General features: G+C 35.1%; 1 protein-coding gene and 1 long non-coding RNA gene across 2 annotated transcripts in view; one reads left to right on the top strand and one right to left on the bottom strand.

Annotated features, from left to right (window-relative positions):
• Positions 1-11,309, bottom strand: part of LOC134799432 (uncharacterized) — a 70,180-nt gene extending 58,871 nt beyond the window's left edge. Inside the window, exon 1 of the long non-coding RNA XR_010145406.1 lies at positions 11,168-11,309. This is a non-coding gene — a long non-coding RNA (uncharacterized LOC134799432). The remainder of the gene's footprint in view (positions 1-11,167) is intronic.
• LOC134799410 (hemicentin-1-like) overlaps positions 1-27,435 on the top strand; it is a 209,879-nt gene that overhangs the window by 65,483 nt on the left and 116,961 nt on the right. The window lies entirely within an intron of this gene.

Raw genomic sequence — 27,435 nt, 5'->3', positions numbered from 1 at the left:
TTAATTATTTTTGTATATTTTCATAGGATGTTATGATTATGGTGCCGCAGAAAATATCGAATGCGGCTGTTGGCCGAAATTAAACTGATTAAACTGATTCAATTCTATGTTTGCTCTGACCCGCAAAATCCAATAACGCTTAACTATGCTTTGATAAAATGACAGTAATTTTATTCGTTTCGAAAGTCAATAAAAACAACGCTTTAAATGAAAAATGTGCCGCAAAACGGATATATTTAGTACAAACGGATCACTCATGTATTAGGTATGAGTCATATGTAAAGTGTACATTAAATAGTTCGACATGCATGTTTTTAATCGATTTAGAGAATCTTAAGAGGGAAGTATAGCACGTACTCGTCCATACAATAAGAGTCCACTTGTAAATATTTTCCATTCTGCATGATTTTTTTGTACCTACTCGTATGATTGACACAATGAAAAACTAGGTTTATAGATATTCCGTTTTTAAAAATTTGCAATTTTTTTATTTAAAAGCGATCGACATCAAAATCAAAGTGTTATGTTAAGATTTACTTAGTGGAAGTCGAGAACGTAATTTACTTTCTATACATCCCGTTTGCACTAATATGCGAGTGCGAGCGAGATGTATAGAAAGTAAATTACGTTCTCGACGGCGTTTATATCAGTGACAAACTGATGGTAACCGTACAGTTTTCTCCCGAAATAGATATTGAAAAGAGTACCGTTTGTCAGTAGCTAGGTATCTTCCCTCTTAACGACACCACCACTGCCTTAATGAAAAGCTTATTTAACTCTCGACCTGCTTAGTATACTTACTCGTAAATAATTCTCACATCAATATTTTATTAACCTAACTAACTTTACTGTCCATTTACCTAAAACGCCATTAACGTGGCATTCAATTACTGGGAGAATATTTACCGAGCGGAGCGAAGACAATTAAAAGGCAAAAACTGACGGGGAAAAAGTGAAGGGATCTGAAAAAAGTTCCATTAATGCCAGGGATACAAATGAGAGGCGCACGCCGACTTATCCCAGATCTTCCTGGGAACGGGCACGTTGCGAATTTCTGTGAATACCCAGAAATTACACATCTATACTAACATAGAGAAATATAGGTAAAGAAAGAGTGGTAACTCCGTACATCAGCTTTCTTATCAAAACGAGAGTTATTTCGTAGTCGACATCTAACGTCAATTAGCACCGCTACTTGTCACCGGACGTCACAAGTGTCGCTACTGACGAAAAATGTACCTACTACTAAAACAATTTACAACTAATATTATAAGCAGAAGGAGTTGAAAATAGAGTTCCGGTTAATCCGGTTATAATATTAGCTGAAAATTCTTGAGCATTAGAGTTTTCATTCGTCGCATCTATTGTTAACTAGCAGTACTGATAAATTCCGGTACTTGACGCTTGATGTCGACTACGAAATAACTCGCGTTTTGGTAAGAAAACTGATGTTTGGAGTTACTACTCTTTCTTTACTTTTATTTCTCTATGATACTAATGAAGCGTTTCTTCCAAATACAATACCTACTTTTTCATATAGTAAATTCTAAGTCGACTTATTTTTTTTTGAGTTATTACGACGACAAAGGAGCTTTATACAATGGAGGAAATTAATAAGGAACGGCCTTTGTGCGCGACGATTGTAAAGTTGCCGAAGTAATGTGTGTTACATTTGATGGTTTTCATCTGCGAAGGACTTTTTATATGATTTTTCTGGTTTTATCTTCTATATGAATTTAGCTATTAATCAGCCTTTTCAGGAAAATTCTGACGAATGAAAATCTTCCTGATAATAACGCCAAAAAAGTTTGCCAACTGATCTCGGTTCGTTTAAGTCGCTTCGCATTTCAAATACTTAGGTAAAACAAAATTATCTATCCAGCCTATCTAAGAAAACAGCGGCAATTTCAAATTACTCTGAAGATAGACAAGATTACGGCTGTTCCTGGAAAATGCCCATTATCATCTTAGGTTATCTTTAAGGAAAACGTTTAGGTACTTACCTACACCTTTTTGAAGGCGTTTATTGAATATCCTTTAAATTTTATATTAAAGAAAAAATGGAAAAATTACGCTTCCGGCAGGACTTGAACCCTAGATCCTTTTAATTTTCATAATTAGCACTGTCTGCCGCATGCCTTAAGCCCCACGGTTCAAGAACTAGCATGCGATTTTCGTTACATTGCAGGGGCCTGATTTTTTAATGTCGACCGCTCGATTTCATGCATTTCGTTCAATAATATCTCCACTACTAGGCATTTAAATTCTACTAATAGAATTGAAAACGAGTGGTCCTGGTCAATACCACTCGATTCCCAATTTCTATCGCTCGTATTTCTAAATTTGCATTTCTCCGTTTTCCACCGATTTTCGAGTGCCGAAATCGAGCGATCGGAATTAAAAAATCGGCCCTCAGTATTTGTTACAGGGTAGTAGCTACATAGATATTACCCGCGCTTGGGATTGAAACTTTTGAGTCATGGGGGCCTAGCGCGCGTCGCCTTTATAAAGACCTCCGGTGATCAGAGGGCTGTATCTCGCCCAGGGGTGCGATTTATGAAATTCGACCGCTCGATTTCATGTATTTCGTTCAATAATACCTCCACTACTAGGCATTTAAATTCTACTAATAGAATAGAAAACGAGTGGCCAATACCACTAGATTCCCAATTTCTATCGCTCGTATTTCAAAAATTAACATCTCACCGTTTTCCACCGATTTCCGAGTGACGAAATCGCACGATCGAAATTCAAAAATCGCCCCCCAGTATGGATATGATGGTCGTTCTATGTTTACGTGACAGCGTGATAAAACGGTGTCCGTCACTTTCTATCCCGCGGTGTTAGAAGGTAACAGATATTTTATCACGTGGATAAAACCATCCATAATACGCCGGCAGGTTAGCATTGCTATCCAGCGGGCCAATACGGCCAGCCTTCTGGGCACCTAGCTAGCAATTCTTTGATATATAAGTTTACAGTTTAAGTTTTTCCTTTATTATGTTTTTATTTGTGTCCCGTTATTGAAGAATCCCATTTTAAAAGTATTACATCGACTTGATTTTAAAAGATCAAGTGACCAGTAATTTGTCTACTTTATGTCGATAACTCGGCAGCTACTACATATTTACGAGGAAATAAAATACAAATAAATAAAACTTTGGCCTACTTTCATGTGACCGTTTACCGGGTTTTTTCTGCGGAGTTTAAAATCAATATCTACTTATTTCCTTTAAATGAATTGTGACATAATTCCATTAAACTTAAGGTACCTTTAATTTTATTTCTAATGTATTTTTTTAATCTGGTAAAAAAATCACGCTCATAACGTTATACAAGTAAGTAAAATAAAATAGGCAGGCTAAATCTCGTCACAGACAAAAAACCTCGCAGTAGCCATCGCGCGAACGACTTGGACAAAAGATAGGCGGGTCTAGGGTCGTTTGTCAAACTCATAGGTTGATGCCTCAGTTCATTTGGCCCGCCATTTTTTCAACGTTCCTAACGTGGCATAAATGTCAAGTTCAAGTAGAATGGAAGGTCAAGTGTTGAACACGTAAAATAAGAGAGAGATAAAATAAAAGGTAAATCAAACATACCAACATTTAGAAAAATTATTGGTACTTATTCCTGGTAAAAGAACAAAAGAATATCTGCCCGATTCGAACATAAGATACGTCAAATATTACGGCTAGATACGATATGGATTAGATATGTCAGTGACAAAAGTGACGTTTCTTCAAACAAAAAACGTCATTCAAACAATCCCCCCCCCCCTCCATTTTTATATTAGCGGGCGCCATTCTCAAAATGTATGTAGCCTATGTCACTACCACAATTCTGACGAATTCAACCACACCTCATATGTCAAAAATGGCGCCGGCTAAATAAAAAAATGGAGTGGGGGTATTGTGTTTTTTTTCTTACTATAGCAATATGGGTACCAAATGAAAGCTAGTGAAAAGACCATTTCAAAAATATATGTAAACAGTCGGGTTTTTTGTTTGTTTTAATAATAGTTGCAGTTTCATGTAACAGATAATTATACTTTTTCAACTTGATGTACTTTTCTTATTTTTTGATATATGTATCTGGTTAATTATTTTTTAACATTATATAGAGAATATTCACAGTCATTTGGTATGTATTTTAGACTAATCCATTCAGCCATTTTCAATTTAGAGCACTTGAAAGTCAACAGTGGATTGTGTAATTTTTGAACGTTTTCTAATAATTTGTTAGACCCAGTATTCAAAATGTACAGTTATATTCGTGATCTACTCACAAAGCCCTTTCATTTGGTACCCCACATGGTATGTTTAAAAGAAACTAAAAAAAAAGTTTGTACCTACTGCAGACTTTATGACGCCACAGCAACTACCCCCACCACTTTCGCGCTTGTCATCTCATATATTTGTGTTCAGGGCATTACACTGAATGCATCGATATCATATTTACCCATATCCGAGACGACATGAACGAAACCTAACCTAAAACCTGAAATTACGGCCCGCTATTTAAAGACGATCAATATTTATAAAGTTAGCGATGCTAAAATCGGATCAAGGAAACATTAGATTCAATGAACGCGTGTTAAATAGCTTTAAATCCAATATTGATAGCAAACATGCACCGAGGTCCATCGATCCGTTTGTGATTCTATATTTAATGATAATAACCAGTGCAAGGCTGTCTAAAGACTCTAAAGTCTAAGGTTTTGTGTTGCTATGCTTTAAAGCGCATATTTGTTAACTTTATTTCCCGTTACAATTTCAAAATGTAATCAAAATTTCATAATATATTTGTTACTTTTACAAGTTTTACAACAGATAATATTTTTTGACTCATTGGTGCATTTGATACTTTTGTTTTTGCAAAAAATTTCATCGTGACCTTACTCTAGTACAGTCAACAACAGAGCTATGAATACAGGCAAAGTGCCAAAACTATGTATACACCACCTTAATGTACAGGCAATAAAGTACTGTATACATATTTTTGACACTTTGCCTGTATTCATAGCTCTGTTGTTGACTGTACCTATCACAAAAATTGCCCGTGTCTCGATCGGTTTTAGACTAATATTATTACTCCACAAAATACTATAAGTGTAATAGGTAATATCATTTGAGAAAACATTGAGTAATGTTATGGAGATTCTTACTAACCTCATTTCAAATTTATAAATAAACCTTAACTATACATGTTAGATTTACCTGTCAAAGTAAATTACTTTCAAATCGATTATTATACGAGTAGGTATGTATGATATTTAATGCATATAAAAACGACACAATAACAATTCGAAAGTAATGAAATAGGTAATCTACATTTGTACGAAGGTGAAATTTACCTAAAATTGTTTTGTTCAGCTAACCTTTTGTTGATTTGCGTCGTATATTATTTTATCTTGTATTGACATTAATAAATTTTTCATTATCTTCATTAATTACTTTTCTTAAGATTAAATAGCTAGCTGCTAGAGCTTGAAACTATAGACTTCTGTGTTCAAAGAAAGTTTATAACGCTTCCTAACGATGTAAAATAAAGGTACCTTATAGCCTTATGCTTCGTCTCAAGCAAAATTTAGCTTATGTTACGAGATAATGGAAGCTTAAAAAATAATGAGACACAATATCCAAAAGCAACCTGTAAAGTGTTATCAAAATTTTGTTAGTGATGACATGTTCATGATGAATTTTACAATGTAATGGTACCTATTTTAATTACATTTATAGAAAATGAGCAGTCTATCATAACTAAGAGAAAAAAATTCACAGATTTCGTGCCTCACACGACTATCGAGCACATTGGAAATGAATCTACGGAATTCGAAAAAATATTGTCGCTGAGCGACGAGAAAGTCTGGATAAGGAAAAAGTTACAAAATAAAACTACAACGTTGAATGATAATTATTTTATTCTTAGACTAACACAAGTATCCTGGACATAACGCATGTGAACAAACAAATTGCAAAATTTCCACACGCGTATCGAAGTTTGAATAATTGTCGCCGTGGCGCATAAGTATAGGTACATATTTCATTTACCGATTAATAAGCAGGATATATGAATGTTCAAAGTACAAGAAAATTATTACACGGCAAATCCGTAGTCAACTCGAGAAGTGGTAGCCACATAGCCGTTATCGTCACTGGAGTCTTGATCGGCAGCGGCCCATTTGCTGCAAGATATGAAATTTTCTTGACAGCAGTTTGACGCGACGAGAGATGACCATAACAGCGTTTGTCTATGTTGCACCAAACCTGAGTTCCAATAGGTACTACCAGTGTTCAGCATCAGTATACAAAATAGTATGTCAAATCGATACCTACAATACAGTATACTCTTAAACGATCTCTCCCAGACAACCTTTAGGTAGCAGAAATTAATAAATTTACACATTAAAAAAATAGCTGTCACAAAATACACACAAAACAAACAATATACCATGCAAACAAATATAAAAATACAAATCAACTTGTTTCTAAACTTAAGTTACATCGATCGTATAACGTCTTGATTTCTAGTGCAGTATTAGGGCTTGAATAATAAAAAAAACCGGGCAAGTGCGAGTCGGACTCGCGCACGAAGGGTTCCGTACCATAATGCATAAAAAAAACGAAAAAAAAGCAAAAAAAACGCTCACCCATCCAAATACTGACCACTCCCGACGTTACTTAACTTCGGTCAAAAATCACGTTTGTTGTATGGGAGCCTAAAGATTTAAATGGTTAAATCTTTATTTTATTCTGTTTTTAGTATTTGTTGTTATAGCGGTAACAGAAATACATCATCTGTGAAAATTTCAACTGTCTAGCTATCACGGTTCGTGAGATACAGCCTGGTGACAGACAGACGGACGGACGGACGGACGGACAGCGAAGTCTTAGTAATAGGGTCCCGTTTTACCCTTTGGGTACGGAACCCTAATTAGCAAATAATGTTATAATCAAAAGAAGTCCCAAGAAAATAATGATACAGGATATTTACGGTTGTTAACAGCTAACACTATCTCTGTTCTTTAAATCATCTGCCCTATTATCAGGGCCATAAATTACAAGGTCGAGAATTATCAGCGCGCGTAATCGGCGATGCCGCTGTGTTATTTCCCGCCACGGTTAAATACGCTTCCCTTGGAAAAACATTTATTTTACACAGTTAATAATTGTTTTTCGGGCCTGAATCACGTTTAGTCCGTTTTGAGTCAATTGAGTTTTTGTGGGGTTATTTTAAAAAGGTGCGATTTTAGGGTGTATTTAGCCATCTGATAAGGAATAATAAAAGAAAATTTCGTTTTAACATTAATTATCTTGAATACATTTCTCAATCGTATGATTCGCTATTATGTTATTATAAGGTGCATTGGGTAACTTTATAAATGGGAAAATCACTAACATCTATTAACCCCCCTATTCATAAAACTTAGCAACCCCTTTTTGTTAAATTTTGTCTTTCTAATAAACAGAAATGTCAAAAATAACAGATGGGACAAACAATTTATCAACGGTTTGTTACATTTAACAGACGTTTACGAATAACACCATACATTTGAAAACTTCTTACCTTGGCAACACTTAGGGTAATTCGCCAGTAACTGGCCACTTTTAGTAACTGGCCACCCCAAACCTAAAATGAATTCTATTCGCCTATGAATAGAATTCATTTTAGTATAAATAAGGTGGCCAGTTATTGAAAGTTGGCCAGTTATGGAAACCTTATACTAAAATGGATTCTGTTTATAGGTGAATATAATTAATTGTTAGTTTAGGACGGCCAGTTACTAAAACCGGCCATTTACTGGTGAAATACCCTACCTACGTTACTGCAACGCTTATTACTCTTATTAGGCATCTTACTTACTGTGTCTAGAGCAAAGTACTTCTAAATTAGTATATTTGTTATTTTCAAAATGGGGCATTATCTATGAAAAGGGACCTCATTGTCGATGGCGCTTACGCCGCACAGCGTCGCGCGGTATTGTATTTATATCAGAGCATCGTTAATAATGGCGTAAGCGCCATCGACAATAAGGTCCCTTTTCATAGATAACGTCACAAATTATCTCTTGTCGAAGTTAACCCAATACACCCTACAAATTGTATTAGTCTTGATGAATTAAATAAATTTACTTTTCTTTACTATTTACATTTTATTTGCTTACCCAGTTTGTACCACAGACATATTTATTCGTTTCTTTGTTCATGTTTGATAAAAATATCAAAAAGCAGCAAAAAGTATTTGATCGTCGTATAACCTTGTAAACGTGTGTTCCGCGGGGGCACATAAATGTGTCATGTCGAAGGAACTTCTATAATGTAATAACAGAAATAAAACACAACTGGAAAACTCGTGAACAGCGACGTTTGAAATAATAAACAATGATGTCTAGGCTTTTGTTGAAGAATTGCCTTTTTTGATGTAAAGCCTACAGAGGTAGGATTACTTATGAGTAGATGTAGGTAACCTATTTCGTTCAAAGTAAATATGGTTCCTTATGAAAAATATCTGGGAGACCGAGCTTTGCTCGGAAAACATATAAAAACTCAAAAATGCGCGATTTTCCAGAGATAAGACCTAGCTAGATCGATTTTTCGCCTCCGAAAACCCCCATATAGCAAATTTCATCGAAATCGTTAGAGCCGTTACGGCCTGATTCGAACTCTAATATTCGTCAAAAAATTGCTAAATATACGACGTGGATAGAGTATGTCAATGTCAAAAGTGACGTTTCTTCAAACAAAAACATCACTATTGAGACTGACATATCGGATCCTTATCGTATCTTTAGCAAATTATTGACGTATCTTAAAGTTCGAATCGGGCAGTTAGTAAGAAGTAACCTATTTATGAAAATTATTATTTCACGCCACTGTTCGGAAATGTAGCAATATATGGTCTAAAACCAAGCTGGAAAGTAGGGAATAGCTGTAGCACCTGAACCACCACTACTACAATGTTTCATTGTTATCATCAACTATCATTGGTGACGGTTCGCTACAGCAATGAGTATCATTTATAACATAAAAATCAATAAAAGGTCTTTTTTGGCGCAACCTTTTCCTTCAAAAATAAAATTAGGTTATTTATAGGACCAATTTCTTGTTAAAAAAAAATTCAAAACCATTTTTAACAATTATCCATTCAGTTCACGCTTAAGGCGGTTTTTACTTTTGTAGCTGTTTGTGTTTTTTTTTAGCAAAAACGGTTCCAAGCTTAGAGTCGGTTTGAAGCAAATAACCGAAAAACGCCTCTTAAAAGTGATAAAAAAAGTAAAAAATGCGGGATCTGAAATTACTTAATGAATTGGATAGTGTAAATTGTGTTTGACTAAAAAATACAAGAAACACGTATCTACGCTCGCTATATAAATGAGTTCTTCTACTGAAGAAAATGATATTCTTACGCTGACGCCTACCGAAATTCAAGAGACAGCACAGGCAGTGGCTAGTAATTTGCTACCAGAGAAACCGCGGGCCAGTACTTATAGTTATGCAAATGTTTTCTTATTTCCTCGCAGTAGTCTTGAAAAGCACTATCTAATGCCTCGGCCGGAAACGCTAAAGATGGACTCGTATTATTTGAGGGCCGTCCATTTTTTAGCGGTTTTCCGTCCTCTCCTACAATGTACTATTTCTAAGAGATTTCCTATTTCCGAGAACTTTTTGGACACTTCCGTAACTGGCACATCTTAGTATGGTTCGTTTTCAAAAACTCCTTACGGTCAAGATTACAACTTTTCCATGGATACAAGTAACTAATAGGTAAATATCGTTGACGTAAGGCCAGTCCTTAGATATAATACGTCAATGGTAAATTTCTGTTGTTAAAACGTATGTAAATTGACAATGATTATATTATACGCTCAAACGTTTAGCTACTCCAGTATTCCCGCGTAACCCTGCGCACCAAAAAACGGCCATAAAATAAATTGTTTAAAATAATGTACATCATTTATAAAACCAACTGCTCACTCAGAACGCTCGCTCATATCGAAATGTCCGTGTAATTTTTACAACAGTATTTTTATAGAACCTCAGTTGAATGCAGAAATGAAACGGACCGAAATGAAAGCCTGTAAATCATTTCGCGCCGTTCTGTCCACATGCGACACGCTCAGACATGTTACTGCGTGTTGCAGATCATAAATTTTTGGCCCGAACCTCGGAATTTTGCTGGTATTTACTGTGTTGCGAGTTCATTAGATTGTGAATGACAGATTTCTGTATTTAGGGAGTTTTTGATTGGTTACGTAAGCTATCGTTTGCAACTAAAGTTGACATTCATATGTCAGATATTTGTATTTTTAATGATATACGTAAAAGTACCTATTATAAAACTTTGCCCTTTAAAATAACTTTGCCCACCGCGTCACAGGAAAAGCGAAATAACTTAAAAGTAGTTAAAGATACACTTTCTGAAGAAGGTGTTATATTTCGCTTTTACTGAACTGTGACGCGGTGGGCAAAGTTATGTTAAAGGGCAAAGTTTTATACTTTTACGGTAGGACGCAAAAGAGCAGACAAATCACCTGATGGTAAGCAATTACCGTTGCTCATGGACACCTGAAACACCAGAGGGTTGCAAGAGTTTGGGTAATTCCGAAAAGTTCAGAATGTCAGGAAATATCAAGAACTGATCTCTAATCAGATGGAATTATGGGTGATTTTCACAATAAGCAGACATTTTGCAGTAGTTGGAATTATCCAAATACACCCTATAGAATATTAACTCCTTATTTTTCTGTTATGTTAGTGTTTGTGTGAGTAATAAATGTATATTTTTCTAATTTGTCGTTTCCGTTCTTTACAGGTAAGGACATATGGAAGCACATTAACCTAACCTACCGTTTTGGGAAGAGTACGAGATAGCAGGTATAAATATATCTATGCCTACAATCGAATTAGATATATTGGAGCAAGTTTTGGAGCAAAGTAGGCACATTGTACGGTGTCCCTATAGAAAAACGTTAGAGTTAGACCAAGAAAAGTCTGCAGCGATTTAGATAACCCACGCAGTGCAAATGTTATTCATACGTCATAATTTCATAGAAGTTTCACGTTTTTTTTTTTAATAATTATAGGACATTCTTACACAGATTGACCAAGTCCCCCAGTAAGCTCAAGAAGGCTTGTGTTGAGGGTACTCAGACAACGATATATATAACATATAAATACTTAAATACATAGAAAACAACCATGACTCAGGAACAAATATCTGTGTCATCACACAAATAAATGCCCTTACTGGGATTCGAACCCAGGACCATCGGCTTCACAGGCAGGGTCACTACCCACTAGGCCAGAGCGGTCGTCAACATACAACATACAACGTCAACTTGTGTCAAAAAAGTTTAACATAACAGTTGCATTGCGTGGGCTATCAAAATCGCTGCAGACTTTTCTTGGTCTAACTCTAATTGAATCTAGGTTAAGTTTCATATTTTTATGAGCTTCTTTTACACGCTGCCCCAATTTCAAGCATGTCCCAATAGTAATTTACATGTAGATTCTTAATACTAACAAAATTGCCCCAAATTCTGGAAATCTTATCTTTATTATGAGAAATTTTCTTTATGGCTTCCGAAAACAATATTTTAGGCCCTGATAATTTCATCGCTCCGCCTACGTTTAGGTGGATTTATTTTATGTTACTTTGTTATATTCGTTATAAAACGTTCTTTATGGACTTATTTACTTAAAGGCGGTAGTGTATATCGTGTGTTATAAAATTTCTCACTAAAATAAAATTTTATTGTCGTTTTATTATGAAAACACTAATGCTACCTAAATATGTTACAGCATGCTAATAGGGCCGATTTTTTTTTGTGAAACTAAATTATAGTAAGTATCCTAAATCAATAAAAATAAAACATCCCCGATCCCTTTATACAATATTTTTATTTATTTGCTTAATGTTTCAATAGATTTTGGTGTTGATTTTTTTCCCCATTAAATTTAGATGAGCGTTTTCCAATAAAAATGTACATTTCATTCATGTCTTCAAAATATTGACTTCTTTGGCTCATTTTACTCAGAATCATTTGTACATTCACGCCTCATACATGAAAAAATGTGTTCCAAAATTTTGTATGAAAAAATACTTTTCCAGTGCGTCACGTTCATACAAATAATAAAAATATTCATACAAAATGTGACGATCCGGAAAGGAAATCTTGGGACACATTTTTTCATGTATGAGGCGTGAATGTACAAATGATTCTGAGTAAAATGAGCCCAAGAAGTCAATATTTTGAAGATATGAATGAAATGTAATTTTTTTTGGAAAACGCTCAGATAAGGCCGGTTTGAAGAGTTCCATATTCTGGGTGAAATAAATACGATATCAAAACTTGTCTAAAAAAATTAATGTAATTATACGTTGAGTTACGCTGAATACTATACGTTTTCGTAACTCAGGACGCGTATTCTGATTGTTATAACAGGTTGTGAATTTGACATGGATTTGTTATCGATACGATCTGTTAATGTTCAAAGTGACATTTCTGGTTGAAGAGAGGTCACTTTTGACACTGATAGATCAAATACAGATCAATTTCATTACCTGTTATTACACTTATTATAATTACAGTCGAGTTCATAAATATGTATACATAATAAGAATACGTCTCCTAGAATAAATCGAATGTCATCGTCAACATTTACGTATTCCGTACAAGTGCTACGGCGTAGCACCTCGTAACTCATATCACGTTGTTACATTCCTCTGAACAAAAATATAAACAATACGCTCAAAGAGTACTCACGGTTATGCAGCCAGACATGGGAGGGATGCACCACCCTGCGGGGGAAGAATAGGTCGCAAGGGCACTCTACCCTCTCGTCCTCTCGTTTAATAAGGGTCTCAAGGAACCCTAGAGGGCTTAATGAGCCCTTTCTTCAGTTACTCGTTACTTGAGCTAACTCGCATTCCTTTTGCTTTAATCTTGTATATTATGTCTTTGTTACAAATGATTAATTTAAATAATTGTGACGTGTTGTTGAGAATTAGCGAGTATATTTTTTGTGTAAAAAGAAAATGCTGAAATTTTACCTACAGTTATAAATTTACATAAAATAAGTATATCATGTTTTCTACGTTATATTATGAATACCGTAAAAGTGTAAAAGTTTGCCCTTTAACATAACTTTGCCCACCGCGTCACAGTTCAGTAAAATCGAAGGATTTTTTTAAGCATTCGAGCCTTTTTGCAAATTTATTTAAGCATTCGAGCCTTTTTCACAGCTTATTTAAGCATTCGAGCCTTTTTGCATATTATTCGGGTCTGAAGCTGCTTGAAATACCTTACACCGACAAATTTATAGTCATCATTTAGAAGTTATTTTTTAAAGTTATATGGGCTATACAAATATATTAATATATTTTGGTATTGTACAATCTTTCAACATTTGCCGTGACCTCGGATTTTAGGACCCAATATTGGTTCTTATTTGATCTCATAAGTTATATAAAAATTGCCTTCTTTGCCTTATCCAAGAACCACATCTCATGAACCTAATTACTTTTAAATCCGGGTGCAGCAGGCGCCAAACTTGAAAAATTACGTCATTTATTTTAAGATCGTCGTAAAGCGCACAAGTAGTTGCCAACAATATGGCCGACGAGGTAAAATTCTCGTTCAGGAGCATCTTGCTGAATAATGAAAATTAGTCATTTTCTCATGTTTTTGCCCCTGAAAGCTTTTCTTTTTATCACACTAAAGGTTATGAGAGAGTAAGTGCTGTAAAACATTGTACTGTATTGTTGTAGTTTCGGAGCTTAAGATGTTACTTAAGCGTAATAGCTGTTTGATTTTAAACGTGTTTTATTCAATGGAGCGGTATTTGAAGATTAATAATCTGATTTAATATTGATTTAAGTTTGTAAGATGAAACAAATACATATATTGAAGGCAACATTTTTTTACATTTAAAGCTAATTAAAATATAAATACTTACTTTTTTAGTCGTTTGCATTGATTTGAATGGTATTTTTAGTTTTCTTGTCAACACTAATCCTTTTAGAAGTTATGAGGGAACAGATGAACATACATACATACAGTCATACATACATACATACCCACATACATACCGGTCAAAATCATAACCCTCCTTTTGCATTGCCGTAGTCGGGTAAAATAATACAACCAACTATGTTCTAAAAATAATTGCGTTATTATATATAGGAGCAAAGATAAAAATGTTATTCATGTATGCTAAGCTGTTCTGAGTCTCGATAAAATACTTGGTACCACTTATATATTTATAGTAAATTAATCCTGTTACAGACAGAAGGTAGAAGTTTACATGAGATACGCTTGTACCTACACATTTAACGGTGCCATTACGGAAATGAATTAGAGATTCCCTAGATATGAAATAGTAAAGATATGTGTGTGACGTTCCACGGCAAAAGGTGCCTTATGGCGGCTGGCGCTTAATACACTATTATTAACGCCGCTCCAATATTCAGCCGGGGCAATGGTACCTTTTGCCATGGAACGTCACATATCTTTACTATTTCATATCTAATGAATCTCTAATTCATTTCCCGAATCGCTCCGTAACTTGGATTATCTTAGCCACCACCTTTGATGTAATTTGTATACAACGCAGTATACATAGTTCGTTCGCGTGAAGATTGCAGTCAAATCATCATTGTCCGCCGGCCTAGCGATGCTGTAACCAATGATTAGTTCCTAATAAGAAAGTATGCCTTCAACTGGTCTCTGTGAAATTGAATTGATGATGGAACTATTTAATTGGTTACGGGTGTGGCTAGGCCAGCGGACAGTGATGATTTCACTGGATTCTTAACGCGGAACGAACTATAATCGTAGTATTACAAAAAAAGGATAATAATATTTAGTATCATTATCATTAAATACAACACGTAAAATTGCCTATCATTCGTCACAAACCTTTATACCTTTAGTTCAATTTCATTTAAGTAACGAACAGCCTATAAATTAGCACAAATGTTCGGTTTTGGACATAAAAAGTCACGTTAAGTGTCATAGATCGCCTATAGGCCATAAAAACATTTAACTTGATTAACGAAAGAAGTAATCGTTTGATGTCCATTGCGTGTTCGGTCACCATATATATATGGTCAAGGAATCATTCTGTACTAATTTGTACCTTGCCACAGTGACAGTTACACGAGATTACTCGTGGCCAAAGAGAATAGTGTATAGATGGTTACTGTCATGGTAAATTATGTAGCCACAGTATATTTAGATTTACTGCCATCTTTCGACAAAAGATTAAAACTGTTAGAACGCAATTTGACTTTGATCCTTATTCTTTCACTGATATGGTGTTAATTTGCTAAATATTGAAATTAACGCCATCTACTCGCCGTAGGCCGAAGGTTATGGCGCCATCGCTCCAAAATATTGCACCTTACGTTTGGCCTATAATCGAATAGATGGCGTTAATTCCAATATTTAGCAAATTAACACATATCAGTGAAAGAATAAGGATCATAGTCAAATGCCGTTCTAACAGTTTTAATCTTATGTCGAAAGATGGCAGTAAATTTACTGTGGCTACATAATTTACACTGACAGCAACTCTGTATGTACTATATTATCTTTGCTAGTGGCTTCTTGTTTATTGTTACTGCGATAAGGTACTAAGTGGCACAGAAATCAAAACCGCCGATTTTTTTGTAACCTCGGATTTCATCCTCGGATTAGTAGCAAAACTAATTGCATGATTTCACGTAAATTAAGCAAATATTTCCAAATGCAAATATATCAGAGTTTGATTGACGAGTTGTTGAACAAAACAACTTTTACCTGGAAATAAAATTTCTATCGTCCCGATTCGAACTTTAAGATTCGTCAGTTAATAGATCTAGAAACGATATGGATTAGATATGTCAGTGTCAAATGTGACGTTTCTTCAAACATAAACGTCACTTTTGACACTGACACATCTAATCCGTATCGTTTCTAGATCTATTAATTGACGTATCTTAAAGTTCGAATCGGGCAGTATAAAGTTAAACGACATCTTGAAAAGGACTACTTATTCTCAAAGCCAAAAGAAAACACAGCGCGAGATGCACTTATATAAATATCAAATTTAAATTATGATCAAGTTGAACCTAAATGGTAGCGCACTGTGCGGTTTAAGAAAAATTTCGTAAAGGGTCGGCAACGCGCATGTAACACCCCTGGAGTTGCAAGCTCTTAAAGTCTACGGCGATCGTATCCACCGGCGGACTAGCAGAGGCCGTATGATTTTTTGACACACGGTGGTATAAAAAATAAAAAAACAAATCATTAAAAGACTTGATCACCCTGGCAACAAATATTCTGTGCCGTTTTCCATTTAGGTAATTATATTTTTTTACCCAAAAATTGCCTTTGAATCTAGCTGAAAGAAATTCCTGGAATTCGATTCTTTGATATGCCGCATTTGGTAGAATTATTTCTTGTTATTGCGATTAAAGCCTTTAGGATACCATAAAAGCCGACTTAATGAGAACAAACAAGAATTTTCTGCACATTTTTTGCGATTTACTTTCGAAGTTTATGTAGTATACAATATTATGATATTTAACAAAAGCTTTTGTTTGATTTTTTGGTCTAATTAGAGTAAAACTCATTAGTGTTGATCATTAGCATGTAAATACGGGCAAAAGGGAATATTTGTCATAGTACTTATATTTTAATAGGTACTTAATGTTCGTTTAATGATGTTAAAGCCAGAATATTAGTATTTTATACGTTTTAGTCTATTCAAGAAAATGGGACAGTAGGTATAAACTACTTTCAAGGGTACTATTTATGAAAACGTCAATTGAATGAAAACAAAAAAAAAACATACTTATAGTAGTAAATATTATATTATAACGGTAGGTGTAGGTAGGTAGTATTTGTAACAGTAAAGCTTATTTAAAACTAATAAATGTATCATTTGTGAGGTGAAAATAAATTATTATGATGTGAACGAAAAATATTGCTATACTCCCTTGGATCTGCTGCGCTATTATAATATTATGTACTTCTACTTACTTTAGTGCGTGCATGGAAAACCACCCTTTACCACCAAAGTCTATATTTTAGTTCACATCATTACAGAAGTCCAACTTGCAAAAAATTCCCAAAAAGTTTAAAAAATTCGCGGAAATTTCACGAAAATTTTCTCAGGAAATTAAGGACACTTTCATTTTGGAAATGGCAAAAATAATTATGTTAAATTTCTGAAATGTCTCCATGTGGGAAGTTTGCACTGTTAGAAACTTTTCGACGGCACATCAGTAAACATCACCACACCTTATAAAACAATGTCTCCCGCCGCTTCTGTCCTTTTGAATAATTATTCGCGATAAACTTAAAATCATCTGAACGTATTTTCATGCGGTTTTCACCTATCAATAGTGATTCTTGAAAATGTTTAATTTGTTAAGGTTCTAAGACTTTGTGTTATAATATGTAATGATTAGCCATGTTTCAGCCATCGATGTACATCAAGCGCATTGTATTCCGTCGTGGCCCATCACTGCCACCGCTAAGTTCCACTAATACGTTTTTACAATCGTTCGATAGTAATAAAACTAGGATGGGGCTCGGATTAAACTCGTATATCATTCCTTCTGATGGCCCTTTTGCCGTAATCATTCATTTTTCTTCCCTCGTTTTCTTTCTTTCTTCCTGTGACGACAAAACTCTCGGAAATTATATGAAGGTGAATTTATGACGTTGTTTTTTATTTAAGTTTTAAAAACGTTAACGTGTGTCATAGTTTACACAAAGAATTTTGTTCGTGACAATTTTTAATTTACATAGGCTTATTTCGTACCTATATTATATAGCCTTATTTTGTTTATGTAGTGTTTTTATTTTTTTATGTACTTAATAGTTTTGTTGTTATGAGGCTTCAACATAATTTTGTTGTCGTACGTTAAATAATTGCAAAAACTTAAACAAATAACAATACCTACCACTAATAAAACCTTGAAACATAACTTAAACTTTTTAAAATGAATTTAGTCTAGACTAATAAAAAGTTTTCTATAAGTTTGTTTCAATTAATATACGTTACTTTCTTTAAAGGTTATACTAGTAAAGCCAAGGCTCTTCATAAATGTTTTAATTCTGTACAAGTTTCGAGTTTTAAGTATGAAGGTCAGTCTTCGAGGAAAAATATAAATATTAATGCGATTCAGCGCTAATACACTAATAATCGTGTTACTAGATAAAAATCTAAGATTTGAAACTTTCGTATTTATTAAATATTTTTATAGCGTTGTGCTTTCGTATAAAACAAAATCGAACTCAGGGTTACATCATACCTCGACGACGATGGCAAGATGACCTCGACGCCTTTAATTTTAGAAACTAGTGACGAAGACGAAGACTGGTGAAGACCGAGATACGTGGAAAGAGAGGCCTTAGAAGTGGCCTCTGCCTAGCAGTGGGACAATCTAGGGTCATATAATAGGCAAACTCCCGCAGCGGAATTCATCATCATCATCATCGTCATCATCATCGTCATCATCATATCAGCCAGAGGACGTCCACTGCTAAACATAGGCCTCGCAGCGGGATTGCCTATTTGAAATTTAATTCAACGACATGACATTAAAATTCAGATAATTCTAAATCTGTGAATACCACCGTAAGGCATATATATTCTCAATTAAATCTAAATTAACTGATACCTAAATAGGTGTGTGACATGAGTGGTTTAGTATACAATGCTTTTATGCTATTTTAATTAAAATTTACCAAATTCATTCTATTAGCAATCGAAAAGTCTATTGTACCTTTTAGTTTCGTGTTTGTCAGTGTTGTATCTTAATCTTTTATAGGCCTTTAAATCACTAACATTACCTCAGTATCGACACTATCCGAACGCAAAAAGTAAACAAAAAAGGCCAAACGTCATGGCGGCAGTCTCTAAATCAATTAGAGGGAACTTCAGAGAAGACGTCCCCGACGGTTTAATAAGAACTTACGACGCAGTGCCCGGCCATAAAACGCTGACCATCGGACCTCGACAATGGACGCCCAGATAATGGAAAATTGTCTAAAGGGATTTTTTTATAACCTCGGTATCCAGTGGGGCTGCATGAGAATTTGTGGCGTTCATTGTTCTTTAATGCGGACACTTTATTTTTAATCGAGTTCTCTGCGGATTCTCGTTTGCATTATTTTGTATGTGTTGAAGTTGATTGACTATGGAAACAGTTTGTTAAAAAGCGTGTATTGTAACAGGTTGTCAATTACAATGAACATAATATTACATCGAACGTTACTATAATTATTTTAAGGTACTTATTTAAGTAGTTTGGTTTAGTTTAGTTTATTTATTTCATAATGATAAATTACAGTATAAATTATTCTTACGCTAATCTATATGAATTTACATTATGATCGTCAATAATTTAGCATGCAAACGTAATTATAAAATGTCAACAATGATAATCATAATCAAATTACAAATTATGAAAACAAACAATTTATAATTTAAAAAGAAATTTGAGAACTATCGTCAAGTAGTTTTAAGTACAATGCAGATTACATTTTACTATTTTCTATAGTACGTTGACACAAGTTGAGCTAAAGTGTACGCTGTGCATGTGTTTTAGTTAAAGGTTATGTTTAGAATCTTGGTAATATTTAAGGTTTTATTTTTTATAACAACGCATAAACCTTGACTTTCTCCATATTTTAGAATCATTATTCAGATTTAGCGTGTGCCTTAGTAATATCTAGCTTGCTAGTAACTGGCCTATTGCGTGAAAATCTTAATTTTACTCAGACTTATCTCACTATAAAGTTATCTAGAGCTTTATAGTAAATGAATTTATCACAAGCTAGAAGCAAACATGGGTTAACGAGAAGAAAAGTTGTAGTTTGTGTTGGGGTTAAAATTAGGTAAACAATTTTGCCTCTTATTCCTTGGACGTAAGTTTGAAAGTTAATACATATTATTAGGCGTGATAATACGACCCGAGCTGCGTTCAACTATAAAGTGCCTGCTCCACCACTGGGGACTAAGAAACCTAGAGTTAAGGGCCTGATTCGGGAAAGTTTTTCTTATTTAGAAAGTCGTTTGGGTAACATGAGATTTTAGTATCGGTTGAGATTTGGGGATAATGTTACGTTATTTTTATGATCACTAAAGCGTTTTTTAGATAATCTGGCGACCTACGAGCAGGCGCATTTTTTGCGCAATAACTCAGCCTCACTGTGCAGAGGGGAACGCGGCCAGTGTCCTGGGAACAATGCCTCAGGCTAATTTAGGTTTAGACTTATGATCATAATTTAATAATATGTTTACGAGTTAGTTTATCTTAACAAACCCATTTTAGTATCTCACCAGATTTGCTAGGATTATCATAGATTTTTTTTACGCGTAAAAATGTTGGCCAGCGACCGGTTAAACGTAGGTACAACTATTTTCCTAATAAAACATACTACCCGATGTATGTACTAGTAATATACTAGGTAGTAAGTAAGTAATGCTTTAAGAATAATTTTGGTCTTCCTGCGTTCCCTGCAGTTCCTGGCTTTTTCATATTTACTTTACGGATGTTGGCATTGATTACTATGAATTGATGTGCTCAGTAGGCAGTCTATAAATGCTTATAACCACCACAAACTGCTTACTCGGAAAAAAAAAACTATAAAATCGAGGATTTAGAGGTTGATCCAAATGTAACTCTGACAAAGTTTTACAGGAAAAAGTTGTATGACCTGTTTTATTTATAAGCATGTTATTTTGATTGATGACAAAATATTTTATTTCCTATTTTTACATTCAATTTGCTTACCGTTAACTTGCTCAACATTGCCTGCCGGTACCGTGCCAATGATTGCCTGGCTTGAGAGAACAGATTCTTTACAAAACAGTTATTCTATATCTTATTTATAATAATGTTTGCATTTTTCTGATTATTAGGATAAAGATACCTACGGCCTATTGCGCTAATCAGAATCAAGCCTGCTTGCAAAGCTGGAGCTTTTGGATTTGTATCCATAAATACTTTTTCCTGAGTTATAATGATAATTAGCTTCAGATAATATTACATATATATACTAATTTACCATTCATAAGTGCTTGTTGCTAGGCCTACATGAATAAAGTATATTTGACTTTTAACTTTTATAGTATTGCATAACACCCATAATACAAGCATATCCTCAAACCTACTTAGCTGCTCAAAACTCTATCTGTCTGAAATGATCCCAAACGTATTTGAATTGAGGTAGGTATTTATCTATCTATAACTTTTTTGGAAGAGAATCACATTTTTTTAATGTCAGGCAATGTTTGGCACAGCAGGCAAACTTGAGAAAATTCACAGCACCGCAAAACGATTCCATGAATCTACATAGATCCGTACGCGAGGTTCAAGTGAAACGTTCGAACGAGTGCTGAGCTGTTTGCCAACAAACTTTCAGTCGTAATGAAAAGTAAATTCTCCCGTCGCCTTTACCAATACATCAATGAAACTATTTTCGCGACTCGAGCGTAGCCGAGAAATGTCTACTTACCGTTCTATTTGGATACGCTCATTGCTAACTACTGAGAGTTGTTTGTTTGTTTTTTTATAGTTTGGTGGAAATGGTTTCAGTTCGATCTTTATTTATGTTTACAGAATTGTAAGTAAATAAACGATCGATGATAACTTTTTTGTCCCGATGCTAGAGTTCAATTGGACTTGTTTGACGACTGTATGTACTTATTTACACTGTGTAGGGCTAAGATGGTCGTGTCTTTATCATTTGTCACCATGCCTGTCACGCTCTAACAAATATGTAAGTGCGAAAGTGACCACATAATTTTCTTGCCAGACTATAGATTGCCTTTCATCGTAAACAACAAGTTCATTGACCTAAGTTGTGTACAAGCGAGAGGTAATCTTGTTTTCTTGAAGCCTCTCAAGTCTTGCTTATTCGCCGACCGTCTAAGACGTTTAGACGATAAGCCGGTACGCTCTACTTTTGCTGAGCTCTGCTAACTCATACTTTGAAAAGTGCTGATTCTGATAAGAACATGTTTGAAGGGACTAATATCGTTATTCATCAACTCTCTACAAGCCTCAATTAGCTATTATTTGTTTGTTGTTGTTGTTATGTTTTGTCTAAATTTTAACGTATGCATTTGTAAGAAAGGGATGTAACATAAATTAATTAATTAAAGGCATGTAAAATCTTATGAGAATACGAGTAATAATGATCTGAACGTAGGCCACAGAAATAGTATATATTCAACAATATTAAGGGAAATGTCTACAGCTAAAACTGTTATCGGAAGTCAATAGGGTTTGTATGACTTTGGTTACAATTTAGTACCAAAGTTAAATATGGGAAAAATATATATATTGTCTCCATTTCGTTTCAACTTGCATACACCTGCCTGTTTTAACATGTAGTCTGATCCGCTAAGTTTTATGCTGACAAGAATTGGTTCCATATTTTTGAACATGTCACTTTTAGTAAAATCCTTATTCTTTAGAAGTACGGGAACCTCGAACGTGTTTTAAAATGTAACATGCTCGTAGTCTGCATTTAATAAATATAAAGTAGGATAGGAGCTCTCAAGTCGACACCTGCGTTAGGCCGACCTAGGGATTATATCGAGAGCCCTTCCAAGGGACCGACGTTGACAGCCCGTCTTCACAATACCTGCTTACACACCTGATCTTATTAACTACACAGCTTTTGACAGCGGTGCAAAGTAGAATGTTAGATGGATAATGTAAGCGGTAATGATTTTGTAAATAAATTACAAGTTATTATTTTTTATTGTCGTACGGTTCGTTATAATTTAAACTAATTTGTTTTGTGTATTTTGTTTGAAATTAAATGTTAAAATTGTGCTGATATTAACATGTTGATGAGTAAAGTTTACGTTTAGCGAAACCAAAAACGGGACTTTTTAATATTTTGACTATTCCTCAAACAAAAAACTGTATCCTACCTATAAAATTTAAGGACAAACAAGTTAAGACTAGGGATTTTTTTTAGCAGTACAGTCATCTGCAATAATATGTTACTCTTCGAAGCCCGCAAAAATATGTGACACGATCTTATGGCTCTACAAATAAGATCGTGTCAGATATTTTTGCGGCCTTCGTTGTGTAACATATTATTGCAAGTGACTGTAAATATTTTATCATGATCATATATGTGACAGATATTGATAAACGATCACGTAAATTAAAGATACTGGATGAACGCCATAGCTAACATAAATTCATAATAGACGGTCTGCGACATATATATGCATATGGTATATTTTGCCAATCATAAGATATTTATCACACGATTCGTTATTGAAAAATGTGTTTGAATTTATGAAGTTTTGCTATTTAATTTATCTAAATTTATTATTTTTCAGTCCAAATTCAGTGCACCGTACAAATCTTTTGTTGTATACATATGCTAGCTTTAAAAAATACAATACAAGTACAACTGTGTATAAATACGTGAACGTTTGACGTAAAAAGTACCTACACGGAATTTAAACTTTAACGCATTTTATTATTACTTTGTTAGACGACGTAAGGATCTATAAACGCGAGCACATAACATACATGTAGTTTATTTACTGACGTCATTGAAAATTATACTCCTGTAACAGGGCACTATTCAAATATTTTCTAGTCGAATAGCTTTTGTTGCGAAGAAGCCGCAACAAAAGCGGAAGCGATTCTGAGTGCTTCGCACACAGCGGGGCGTGTGTATTAAGTTTAGCTTTGAAAACGTTTTTGTGTCTTACATTACACGGAATAAGTTATAGGTACCTACGTGATGTTTATTAAGTGGTTTTTCTGGGTTATTTTATGTTTAAATAGTAAATAAACGGGTAATTAGGCACATACTGATAAATTGAAGATGCCGTATGAATTTGGGCTGGATTGAAATAGGTCCTTGCACTATTAGGTACTTAGATTTTAAGCACTTACCTTTCTAGGTTCAAGTATCATTGCACGTGGAAATTTTAATTGGAAGTTTTATAATTCGTCTTGCATATTACGGCGATATTTAATTGAGATATAAATGTATTTCCTTGAATCTTCTAAGTTAAGCACTACCTTTCACAAATTTTATTTTTAACCACATTTCGATATATCTGGCATTTAATTTTTGTGTCCAAATTTACACCATTAAAATTAACTAACGCAATTTATAGCAAACTCTCCGTTATGTTAGTAATATACAATTTAATCTGAATGATACTTTCCCAAGTCGCATAAGAATTATTTTGAAGAATCCCGACAACAGCCACAATTTTCTGTTAGAAAGACTTTTCTTCTCAGCCCATAAATATGTGAAGTAACGAGACTTCCAGTCCACTAGGGCGATTCCTCTTTGTCTCGCTAACTGGCGTCAGTTACTCTTTGTTAAGGCGATCTAGACCTCACACACCTAATTGATTCACGACTTTGGCGATAAGAACACGGAGTACTTAATTACAGAGATTATGGTGGGAAATTATGAGGCAATACGATCGTAGATTGTTTTATGATTCGGCGCAACGTAACTTTGGGACGTCGTTTATAATGATTGTGATCGGGAAGGAGTGGTCATTCGGAGCAGTAAATGGAGTATAATATCTGTTGTTAAATGGAGAAGAAAAATTTTAAGTTTTACTCATATGAAGTTTATATCGCTGCAGTTTGAATCGAAAATATTGTCGGAAATCGAGAGCATAGAATGCCCAGTTTATATTCAATATATCATTCCGCGTATCGACTCAATCTACTTTAAAATCAATATATCCTCGTCAACCCTGCAATAGGTTCGAAACTCCCTCACCCAATTCCGACGGTTAAGATGTTTGTTTTTTGCGGAAAAATATTTTATCTCGCCCAAGGGAGATAAGTTTTCAGGGAGTTTTATTAACGACAGTTCGGAGCAGTGCCAACGAAGATTAGGCTTTCTATCATGTTCGAGTTTGCTCACTTATGTCACTTGCTTCGGGTGTTTATGGTTTTAGGGGGATGTAATCGTTGGGTACACTGTTTTTTTTCGTAATGGGCAATGAGGAGGGATTTTGAAGGGGCCTTATCTCAAACTGTAGCGCTATGCTAATAATTCGATAACAGAGGTGTAATAGGGGTTTCGTGAAAGTTTTGACTATCTAAATGAACCGATCGATATTACAATTAAAGGACTGAACACACCTGTTTTTGCATTGCGTTTTCCATACACGTGATTATGTAAATGATGCATATTGTTTTAAAGTCGATATTTGACGATCCTCATTTATTTTTATTTTTTCTGTTTCTATAATATTCTGTGGGTGTTTTCTCATGTGAATTAATGTTGTATTGGATTATTATAATTGGATTTTAGTTAGATGCCTTTCTTGTTATAAATGTGAATTAGTGCTTGCGCTTACAAATGAACGTAAAAAGACAATTATGTAGTATTTGGTTATGAGTTGTCTTTCCATGTCATTCCTACTCGCCAGCTGTGGCGCTATCATAGATCTAAAATTACTTGAATTTAAGTGTGGGAAAGGGAAACCATCATATATATGATCATTTCATTAATAGAAAAAGACAGGCAAATTCAAAACATTTGAGATTCTATATCGGCCTAGCGGCTGACTTGAATGTACCGTAACGTATGTACTAACCTTACTGGAAAATATATATTTTAAATTTAATACTCCAATAACACGTGACATCATTCCAATTTTCGTCACCCTTTTGATCGTTGACAAGCAATCTTGGACACTCGACGTCAAAGATATGTTTACATTTTTCGCCTTATTGCAAAGGGGTAAAGTGCAAAAGTGTAAGCATATCTTTGACGTCGACTGGTCATTGTAGATCTGTGTGCGCTGCAGTGAGCATGGCTCAATTTACACTGCGGCAAGGTGAGTATGGGGCGTCGTATACGACACGCAGATACAGCCAACCTAACGAATCGAAAATGAACATGTTATGTGATAGGAAGAAACGCTTAGTAAATCTACGAAATGTATTGTTTAATATATTAGAAGTAAGGTCACCACTTAAAAGCGCAGGTGGAAGCGCTGGTGGTAAGAGCGTGCGACTTTCAATCCGGAGGTCGCGCGTTCAAACCCCGGCTCGTACCAATGAGTTTTTCGGAACTTATATGTACGAAATATCATTTGATATTTACCAGTCGCTTTTCGGTGAAGGAAAACATCGTGAGGAAACCGGATTAATCCCAATAAGGCCTAGTTTACCCTCTGGGTTGGAAGGTCAGATGGCAGTCGCTTTCGTAAAAACTAGTGCCTACGTCAATTCTTGGGATTAGTTGTCAAGCGGACCCCAGGCTCCCATGAGCCGTGGTAAAATGCCGGGATAACGCGAGGAAAAAGAAAGAAGTTACCACTTGTTTTCCTTTTAACTAAAAAACTCTCGTTAGACATGTTAAATTTATTTTAAACGGGTTATCACGTTTTATTTAAGGATAACGCGAGTGTTAGACCGGGCCGGGGCCGGGCCGGAGTTTCCGGTGCTTCGTTTTCTATAGAAAGCACCACGTGATCAGTGATCACCGATCAGCCGTCATAGAAAATGACATCTCAGACACCTCGGCCCGGGCCCGGCCCGGTCTAGCGTGAGTCATCCTTTACTCGAATAACGCTCTTCTAAATAAAGGATCTTCGACTAGAAGCACCGTAGCACCGATTGCACCCCTCTACTGTAAGGCTAATATGGCTGGCTCTTAATAATTTGTCACCATGCCTGTCACGCTCTAACAAATATGTAAGTGCGAAAGTGACGCATGGCATGACAGGTGATAAAAATGCGACCATGATACCGCTTCTGATCGAACGAGCGACGGCGTTAAAATAATTTTAAAATGTTTTCCTTTTGTATTGTTTTCCCTCACTTTATAATGATCTCACTCACTAATCCGTCGGCGGGTAAGGTAAGGTCTATAATCACCATGAAACAGCATCCTCCGGATCGTTTGTCACGAGCTCTAATAGACGTTTTTACCTAATGCCCCCATTCTTTACTTGTCACTTTTTGCCCGGTCCCCACTTATTTGTCCCACTAGGCGAACCTTGGCCCTAATTGGTCAGTGTCCGTGTCTGTGTTGTAAGTGACATAAAAATAATAAATACTTTCAATAACTGCTTAGCTTCGTGTCCTTGAGGTCTCCTGCTGTCTGCCGAAAAACGTCTTTTGGTGAGCAAAAGCCTTTCTACAATGGTTTCCTGAGGTTTTATACGCATTTGTTATAGAACCATAACATAAATATGATGCGAATATAAGGTTAGCGTAATTAATTGAAATAATAACGTGTTTAATTACTACTGTGTTTAAAACTAAAACTAGTGCCTAGGTCAATTCTTGGGATAGGTAGTTGTCAAGCAGACCCCAGGCTCCCATGAGCCGTGGCAAAATGCTGGGATAACACGAGGAAGAAGAAGAATAAAGTGTTTAATTAGGTATATTTTTTTGTTAATTTACTGG

This window comes from Cydia splendana, chromosome 18 (assembly GCF_910591565.1).
Source record: "Cydia splendana chromosome 18, ilCydSple1.2, whole genome shotgun sequence".
In the NCBI taxonomy this organism is placed as follows: Eukaryota; Metazoa; Arthropoda; class Insecta; order Lepidoptera; family Tortricidae; genus Cydia; species Cydia splendana.
This window is presented reverse-complemented; position numbering and strand designations above follow the sequence as displayed.